Genomic DNA, 8,080 nt, shown 5'->3' with positions numbered 1-8,080 from the left:
GTGGACTTCAGTGGAAGAAAACTCCCCTGAATGTCTCCAAATATGTTCCTTACTTTGAGCTGTTACCTAAATTTAGTGCTTGCAAATCTTTAATTAAAAAGTGTGAAGATCAACTGTTACTGGGAAGGAGTTTTGGAAGTTCTTTATCTTTGATCAGAGTAGCTCACTCTTGTGCTTAGATCATTTGCCACTGCATGAAAACATCTCAGTTTTTTCCACTTCTCACTAGGTTATTAAACAGATCTTCAAAATAGTGTTGCATCCAGATCTTGTGTTACTTGGCCAGATTTGGCAGCCTGAGGCTGTCAGTAGATCCCTCTGTGACTGCAGCTTTCTGGGCAAAGAGCATCACACCTTTCCAGATGTGTGCAGCTACTCTGGGATTCTCTGTGGGGTGAGCACTGACAGGATAACTTGCTTCCTTTGGAAAAATCTTCCTCTGTCCAGCCAGCTTGTTTTCATGGTACATTGTTAGGCTTTAGATGAACAGAAAGAAAAGGTGGTAGATGGTTTCAATCCTGTTAAATTAACTGGCAGTTGAAGTATTTCTCTGCATGACACAAGGCTGTGAACAAACATTTTGTTGGAAGAGCAGCAGAATGGTTTTTTTATGCCATGTTATGGCATCAAGTAGTTACTATGATATACCTGTTTTTAATACTTCATCCTCAAACAGGCAGTGGGGGAGATAATATCAGCAATTTCTTAGTCTCCTTCCTGCATAAGTTTACTTTTTTTCATCAAGCTGCAATTCATTATTATTACACTGTAGTAATATTTGCTATCTCATGTGAGATCCCATGTGGGAGTCAGACTGCTTCACACAAAAGCCTTTGGTTGAATGGTTCTGTAGATTTTTAAAAAAAAAAACATTTAGTATTTGGGGATTTTCTTAATTAATCTCATAATGTTCTGTTTACTGATACTGAAATTCTAATGCATCCATCTTTGTCTATATGATACTAGGCTGACGCCTGACTCAAATTAATTTGTCAGTAATTTTTTTTTCCCTTGTGAGATTCAGATGAGGTCACATGAATAGGAAAACATGATTTATGTTTGAATAATTGAGGAGTCTCTGCTGAATAGACAACTGCTGCCTTCAGAGATTTACAAGGAAGTTGTTGGCATTTTGCCCCACAGAGTAGTACAGGATGGTTGGCCATGACTTTGTTTCTGCAGAGTTCTTTCTGCTTCTGTCCAGCTGTGCTGGGCTAGGTTTAATCTAAGCCATCAAGGAAGTGTTTCCTATTAACCCTATTAAAATTAATTTTTTATGCTGTGAGCAAACTTCCATCTGAGGTGCTGTTGTTTGCATCTTCCACATGTTCACACGTGACGAGCATTTGGTTTTCTGTGTGCCTAGGAAGTTACCACTGCAACATTTGACTTTAGGTTTTCACATTTGCTGTTTGCATGTAATGAAAAATAACTCAGATGTGGTTTACCCATAATAGCTCTGCCAGAGACAAAAAGGGTGGACTTCAGTCTTCATTGTGGAAAGAAGCACTGGGAGAGCCAACTGAGCATGAAGATGATACAGCTGGGAAGATGGAACAAGATACTGGTTTTGGGTTATACTTTTTGTTTTCTTTAGGTAGCCTTCTTCAATAGGAGAGAAAATGTTGTGTAAATTTAAGAGACTTGTTTTAAATGAAGACAAGCTTAATAAGCAGTGGGTAGGAGATGGGAACTGGTGTGTTGTGAGCCCTGCCCCTTCATCTGCCGGCTGCTCCTGCTTCCCTGGATTTACAGGTACAGGGAAGGCTCCAGCACCAGGGAGCCCTGCTCCATGAAGAAGCTGGAATTTTTGTCAGCCTGAAAGTAGCTACAGCCCCTGCATGGCTGGGAGAGATGTTATGTGGTGGTGCTTAAATTCAATTCCAATTGGGTTTTCACTGCTCCAGTTTGGTTTTATAAGTTGTGTTTTATAATTTTGTAATTATTACTATTGTTTAAGATGGCCTCTCCTTCCCTCTCCTTCTCTCCTTCCCTCGGACTTTCCCGCCAAAACCTTGGTTGTCCTGGTAACCCTATCCCATAATAGTTGTTTACCACTTTTCTGTTAAGTGTCAATCTTTAAGTTATATAACTTCCCCACCCCCTCATCATGTATTCCTCCTCTTCAAGTTACTTATTATTGGTTCAAAAATTGTGCATTCCCTCATTATACGTTGGCAAAAGGTTGTGATTGGTCCCACGCAATCCCACCCCTGTAACCCACTCAATAAAGAGCCGTGGCATCCCGAGGGTCAGCGTCTCTCTCGGAGCGCTGCCTTGGGGACCACGCACCCCTTGGTTGCACACCCTGAGAGTCCCGCCTTTCTATTCTGCGCACTATCCGCACCGTGGTCGGGTTTGCCCACGCCTCAGGCAAAGTGGCCCCCTGGATGTAGTGGCGGCAGGGCTGGCCGGAACTGCACCCTTGGAAAAGCCGAACCACTGCAATGTTAGTGTTGCTTTTGAGGAGAACCATACACGCCAGCTAACGAAGGTACTTGGGTTTTGTCCCCAAACACTAAATAAATCTTGGTTTCAGTGGTAACAGCAATCTCTCACAGTGCTTTTGGCCTGGTTTTAACGTGGAATGTTTCAGCTGTGTCCCATCCCTCACCACAGCCTCCAAGTAATACTGCCCTAGGAAAACAAACAATATTTACTGCTCCTCTTCAGCTGCTGAAAGAGCCTGGGTTATCAGAGGGAATCGCTGGCAGCAGTCCTGGGCTGGCAGGTGGTGGAAGAGGGGCTGGACTGTTCTTACCCTGGATAAGCCAGTCAGCACTGCTGGAGGTGCAAATAATTAGCAGTTGTGTTCGTGATTAAGCCTTGAGGCAAATGTGAAAAATTGTAACAAAAGCAAAGTCGTTTGTACAAACGATTTCCGTGCTAAAAAGAGTAATATGGTGGTAGGAGGTGCCATCCAGGTCATCCAGGCAGGGTGATACAAGATGAACTGTGTGCCAAGTATTTCACAGGGAAGTGTATACTGACTAAATTGCCTGTGAGCAGGGGGATTTCAGCAGCAACAGTTAACCCTGTGAGGCTGCAGAAATCTGTAACTTGGAAGAGAAACTGAAATCTCAAGGAAACAAGATTTGGAATTAAAAACAAATAGAGGTGTGAGGGGTCGATTGGCAGCCAGGAGGGCAGTTGTGTTGCTGATGTTACCCATGCAGCTATTTGTGGAGTGTTTAGCAAAGGCTAATGCTAGGTGAAAAGCAGCTGGGAAATAAAACTTTTAAATAAAACCTTTCCCAGGAAGCCAATCTTCCATTTTGGGCTATCTACCCAGATTAACTTTACCAGTGAATTACCCCTTTTCATTTCTCATTCATGTTGTTTCAGTGTGATTTCAGGTTGGAATTGCTGATACACTTGCTGGAGCAGAGGTGATCTCCTGCCCTGTCCTAGAGGTTGGGTTGTGGCGTGGGTATCTGGCAAATACCTGCTCCAGCAGTCTGCAATGTGTCTGTCAGGCATCCCCCTCCCCTGGCTCCAGCTGCTCAGTGTGTTTCAGGTGTTCACCCTCCACATTATCAGGTCACCTTGTTCTTCAGTGTGGCAGAAACCCCCTCTGACTCAGGTAAGAAGTGACAGAAAATGCACCTGAAGGTAACTATAGCTATTGGCAGAGGTAGAAATCATACCAGGGCTAACCAGCTTTGAGAGAATTATTTTATACTGCTTGGCGTTTTTAAATGGAATTACATCTTTGTAATGATTTGCAAATAAAAACTCTATTCACATGGTATTTCAAACTAAGTTAATGTGATATTGTGGCATAGCTATTGGATCCAATTGATGTAACTAAAATAAATATGCTAGACTGCCAAAATACTTCTGTGCTGTATATAATGCTCAACACTGCTTGCATATACAAACCTCAGAGCAGAGTCCATCACTCAAACCTGTGTCTGTGCTGGGTGATGCAGCAGTCCTGTTGATTCCACCACCACTGTGGACCCACGGCTCTAAGTGAATTCATTGACATCTCCACACGTGTGCATTGCTGCTTCACATCAGAACTCTAATTTATTCCTGGCCATCAGAAGACTCTCAGGATGTTTAGCATTGGCACAAACTAATGCAATTACACATATCAGATACTGGTTTCTCTGCAACCATTTCTAAGCAGCGTCCTTGCAGTAACTTTAAAGGTCACTGTTGATGGGGTCTCACATTCGCAAACACCAAGCTTAATTTGTTGTCTATTTTAATGTATTGTCCTGAAGTTATTGGGTTTTGAGAACATAGAATCTATTAAGAAGCTTAATAGAGCAGCTCATTCCAATTATAAGAAATGTATTGGTGGAGAAAATGGAAATGCAACAAAGATCAATGTATTAAGTAGTTGCCTGAATGGAGGAAATAAAGGAAATAGATGAAAATTAACTCTCTTGAGTACAAAAAAGGTGTGTGCTTCTATACAGTACTGAAAATTTCTTATATTGGGTTTGTTGTATTGTAGGTGATGATAAAGCATTTCTATGCTGACTGTATAAAATCAGATAAAGAGCTATCCACAACTTCTTCCTTCATTCATTTCTTTTTCCCAAGATGTTGCTGGGTAGAGTTGAATTTGTTTTGGCTTCACTTTTTTTTTTTTTTTTTTTTTTTTTTTTTTTTTTTTTTTTCCTTCTGGGTTATTTTTCCCTCTTTGGAGGTTCTTAAATTCCTGTGCTGGAAGACTGTTGTGTTGAAAAGTTATTTGGCACCAAGAAAACTTAGCAGTGAACCCAAGATGGGTCATCTGTGACAATGCAGTCTGGAGCAACTGGCTCTTTGGCTTTGAATTTCTGTTGCTAAATGCCAGGTTTCCTGAGTGAAAAATCAGGGTTTCAGATTATGGCCTAAGGATGTGGGCATTTGGATAGTGATCCTACGTGAATGTTGCCAATTTCCTTTACCAGTGGTGTCTAAAGAAAGAAAACAGGAAAGGTACTTTTGGCTCAGATCCATCCTCTTCTCCACTTTGCCATGTAGCACAGTTTGGTGTGTCATCTGCTTGGGCAAAAACTCCTGGGGACACAGAGAAGAGGGAAAAGTCTTGAGCCAGTGTTTGCTTTTCCTACCTTTTCTCCTGTAGCCCCTCTTGCACTGGCAGTCACGACTGAAACATGCATGAAACATGTTTGAAAAATGCTATTGTAATTATTTTTCATTTACTCTTCAGGGCAGGTTTCACAGGAGCTATGAAACAAACCTGTGATCCATAGAAATTCAATATTAAAAGCTAGTTGAATTTTTACAGTATCATCCATTTACTAATTTCACCTTTTGTGGTATAAACAGGTTGCCATTTAAGCCTCATTTTAAATTATCTGTGGCTAATATCTGTGAAGGAGTTCTCAAGTTTGAAGTAGTGGCCTGTAGCCTGAATATAAGCAAAACTAGGTAAAGACTGGCTTACTCAAAAGTTCACTCAAACACAAATTGTATATTTGCAGTAAGTTTTTACTTTGAATTGCCTGAACAAATATTTATGGTGTTTTCCCATGAGAGGAGCAGTCAGGAGGACCTGGAGACAGAAGTCCCACCACTATGTTGTGGGAAAGAGATTAAGAATGATCAGGAACCCTTTACTCTGCATCCCTTTACTGTTTTACTCCTTTCCCCTCTTTAGGAATGGGGAAAGGAGTGAAACCCCTGTGCTGAAGATGAAGCTGGCTAGGAAAGGGGTTCATCATAGTTGGAACTGAAATGAAAAATGCTTATATCTTCCCTCTGGGATTTGCACCACCTGACATTTCAGTGCCTGAGAAAGAACAAGAGTTTTGGAGCACAACAGGGTTAAATGATACAAGCAAAGATAGGTTAAAATAACATCAGCTGTAACTGAAAATCACTTCAGTCTCATGAGTCCTGCTGAGATTGTCTCAGGTCTCTTTCTCAGTTTTGGCTTAAGATCATAAGTTCCTTGTTTTGGTTCTGCTTTTTTGTGTTTGTTGGTTTCTTTGAGTAATATGCATCTGATGCTAAAGAAAAACACCACCAAGTTATAGGAAATTCTCTTTTATGCTCAAATTTTCAGCATGTGTTTGTAGTGTTTTATGCCCTTTCAAAAATTATCTGGAGAGGCTGCAAATCTTACAAGACTGCATCCTGTTAAAGATTCAGAGGTCTTGGGATAATGTGAGAGTTTCTAGGGCACATTGTTCATTACAGACAGTAACAACACAAGGAACAAGATGGATTATTGAGGATCTTGATAGATGGTTCTGTGATCTGAGACTGGTCAGAGCTTGAAAGGAAAGATAAAGATCTTTATTCCTGGAAATAATAAACTCCTGAATTTTGATGGGATTTCTCGTATGATTTAAATGAGAAACTCTTTTTTGGAAGAGGTTTCATTTCCAGCTTACTGACAGGTGGGCATTTTAAAATTATTTTATCTTATTTTTCCTACTTCTTCTTCTGTTTCCAAGATTCATTTTAAAAAAATCTAATTGTCAATAAGTTGTTTATCCCAGTGCTATATAAAGCAATTTAATTCACTTGGATTTACAAAAAGTCTTTTTACAAAGGCTCTTCAGGAAACAAACAGACCATGAGTTCAGTCCTCCTCCCCCCATGATGCTCCATCTGTCTGGACTGGATCTATTCTAGACACATAATAACCTTTGCTCACATCCAGGAAGGAACAGACTTTCAAAAATTATTCCCAGAGTTGAACTGCATATGTTTTTGGCAGGTTTTCCCTTCTGTAAGGTGTCCTTTCTGGCAAAAGCGAGGTGAAAGCATACGTAAATGTGTCAGGAATGTTCCAATAAAATTTTTGCTTTGCAGAATTCCATTTACAAATGTTGGACACGGTGTAACTATTGACCTTACTTGTGTTGTAGTTTTTGGTTAATGGGGCCTGGTCCCTCAGAACAGGGTATCTCATCTGAGACCAGTAACATCTGCAAGGGCTGTTCTGCCTCTTGAGAGGTGGTCTCTGCAAACCCCACAGAACTCAGAGCTTGGTTTAAAGGTATCCTTCAGATGACCTTTCCAGAATACAAAACTGTTTTCTACAGCTCCAGCACCAGTGTTAATGAAGGAACAGCAAACACCTGGGAATTTCACCTCTGAGTGTGCCTTGCCTTGATTGGGAGAGCATCAACTATTTCCACCTGTGGCTGTTTGGTTGGAGATGAGAGTCCTCCTCCCACCTGTGCTGCAGAGGTAGGAACAAGATTTAGTGGGGCCAGAACTGTCCTATCACCCTGCACAGCCTCATCCCTTCATCCCTGCTTTGGCTGTGCCCTCCTGTCTTGCACTTGGACAGTTTTTGGCTCAGTGGTAACCTGAGGGTTGTAAAGCAGCTGCTGCAATAGTCCTGAGTGTGCCAGAGACTTCACCACACACAGCCAGCATTCAGGCTGTCAGTCTGATACTGCTGGGACTCAGACAAGGAAAAGTACAGGATAGACTTGTGGAGGTGGGTTGAATTTTTTTGGTTTTTTTTAATCCTTTTGGTGGAGAACTTGCTGTTTATACTATCAGTGTAACTTTTCAATTCTAACTATCCCCAAAACATGGGAAAACGCTTTGTGAAGAGTTCAACAGCAAGTTAACTGCTTTCCTACCCAGAGAAGCTGAAGTCTGCAGCTGCCTGTCTCTGACCATCATTCCTGATTCTTGTTATTAATTCTGCCTGAGATACTAATGAGTCCTGTAGGGTTTTTATACTGCACAAGGGAATACCATCTCTTGTGGGGGGGAGAAAAAGAGGGAATGGCTGATGGCCAGACCTCAGAGAATCATTGCTGTTTTGGAAAAGAAAACCAAAGTACCTACTTTTCTCTCAGGCTTTAATTCTGTCATTGGCATCTTTGCTGGGGGTTGAGCATTCCTTTCTGTAAGCATGATGTGGGTGGGTGTCTAAACCTGCACTGTCACAGCTCTGCTTTGCCTCACTTGCCCTCCCAACATGGGGCTGCAGGGCAGGAGGTGCTGCTCAGCCCTGCCACTGCAGGCAGAGGGGAATGAGGACAAGGCACAGGGATGCACTGTGCTACCTGCCTGCTCCCACATCTCTTGGGAAGCTTTATGCATTGTTGCAAACTGCTGCAGGAGCTGTGGGTGAGAGCTGGTC

Source organism: Zosterops lateralis (genome assembly GCF_965231275.1).
Source record: "Zosterops lateralis genome assembly, chromosome: 8".
NCBI lineage: Eukaryota > Metazoa > Chordata > Aves > Passeriformes > Zosteropidae > Zosterops > Zosterops lateralis.
The sequence above is the reverse complement of the archived record's forward strand: the minus strand, read 5'-3'. Positions refer to the sequence as shown.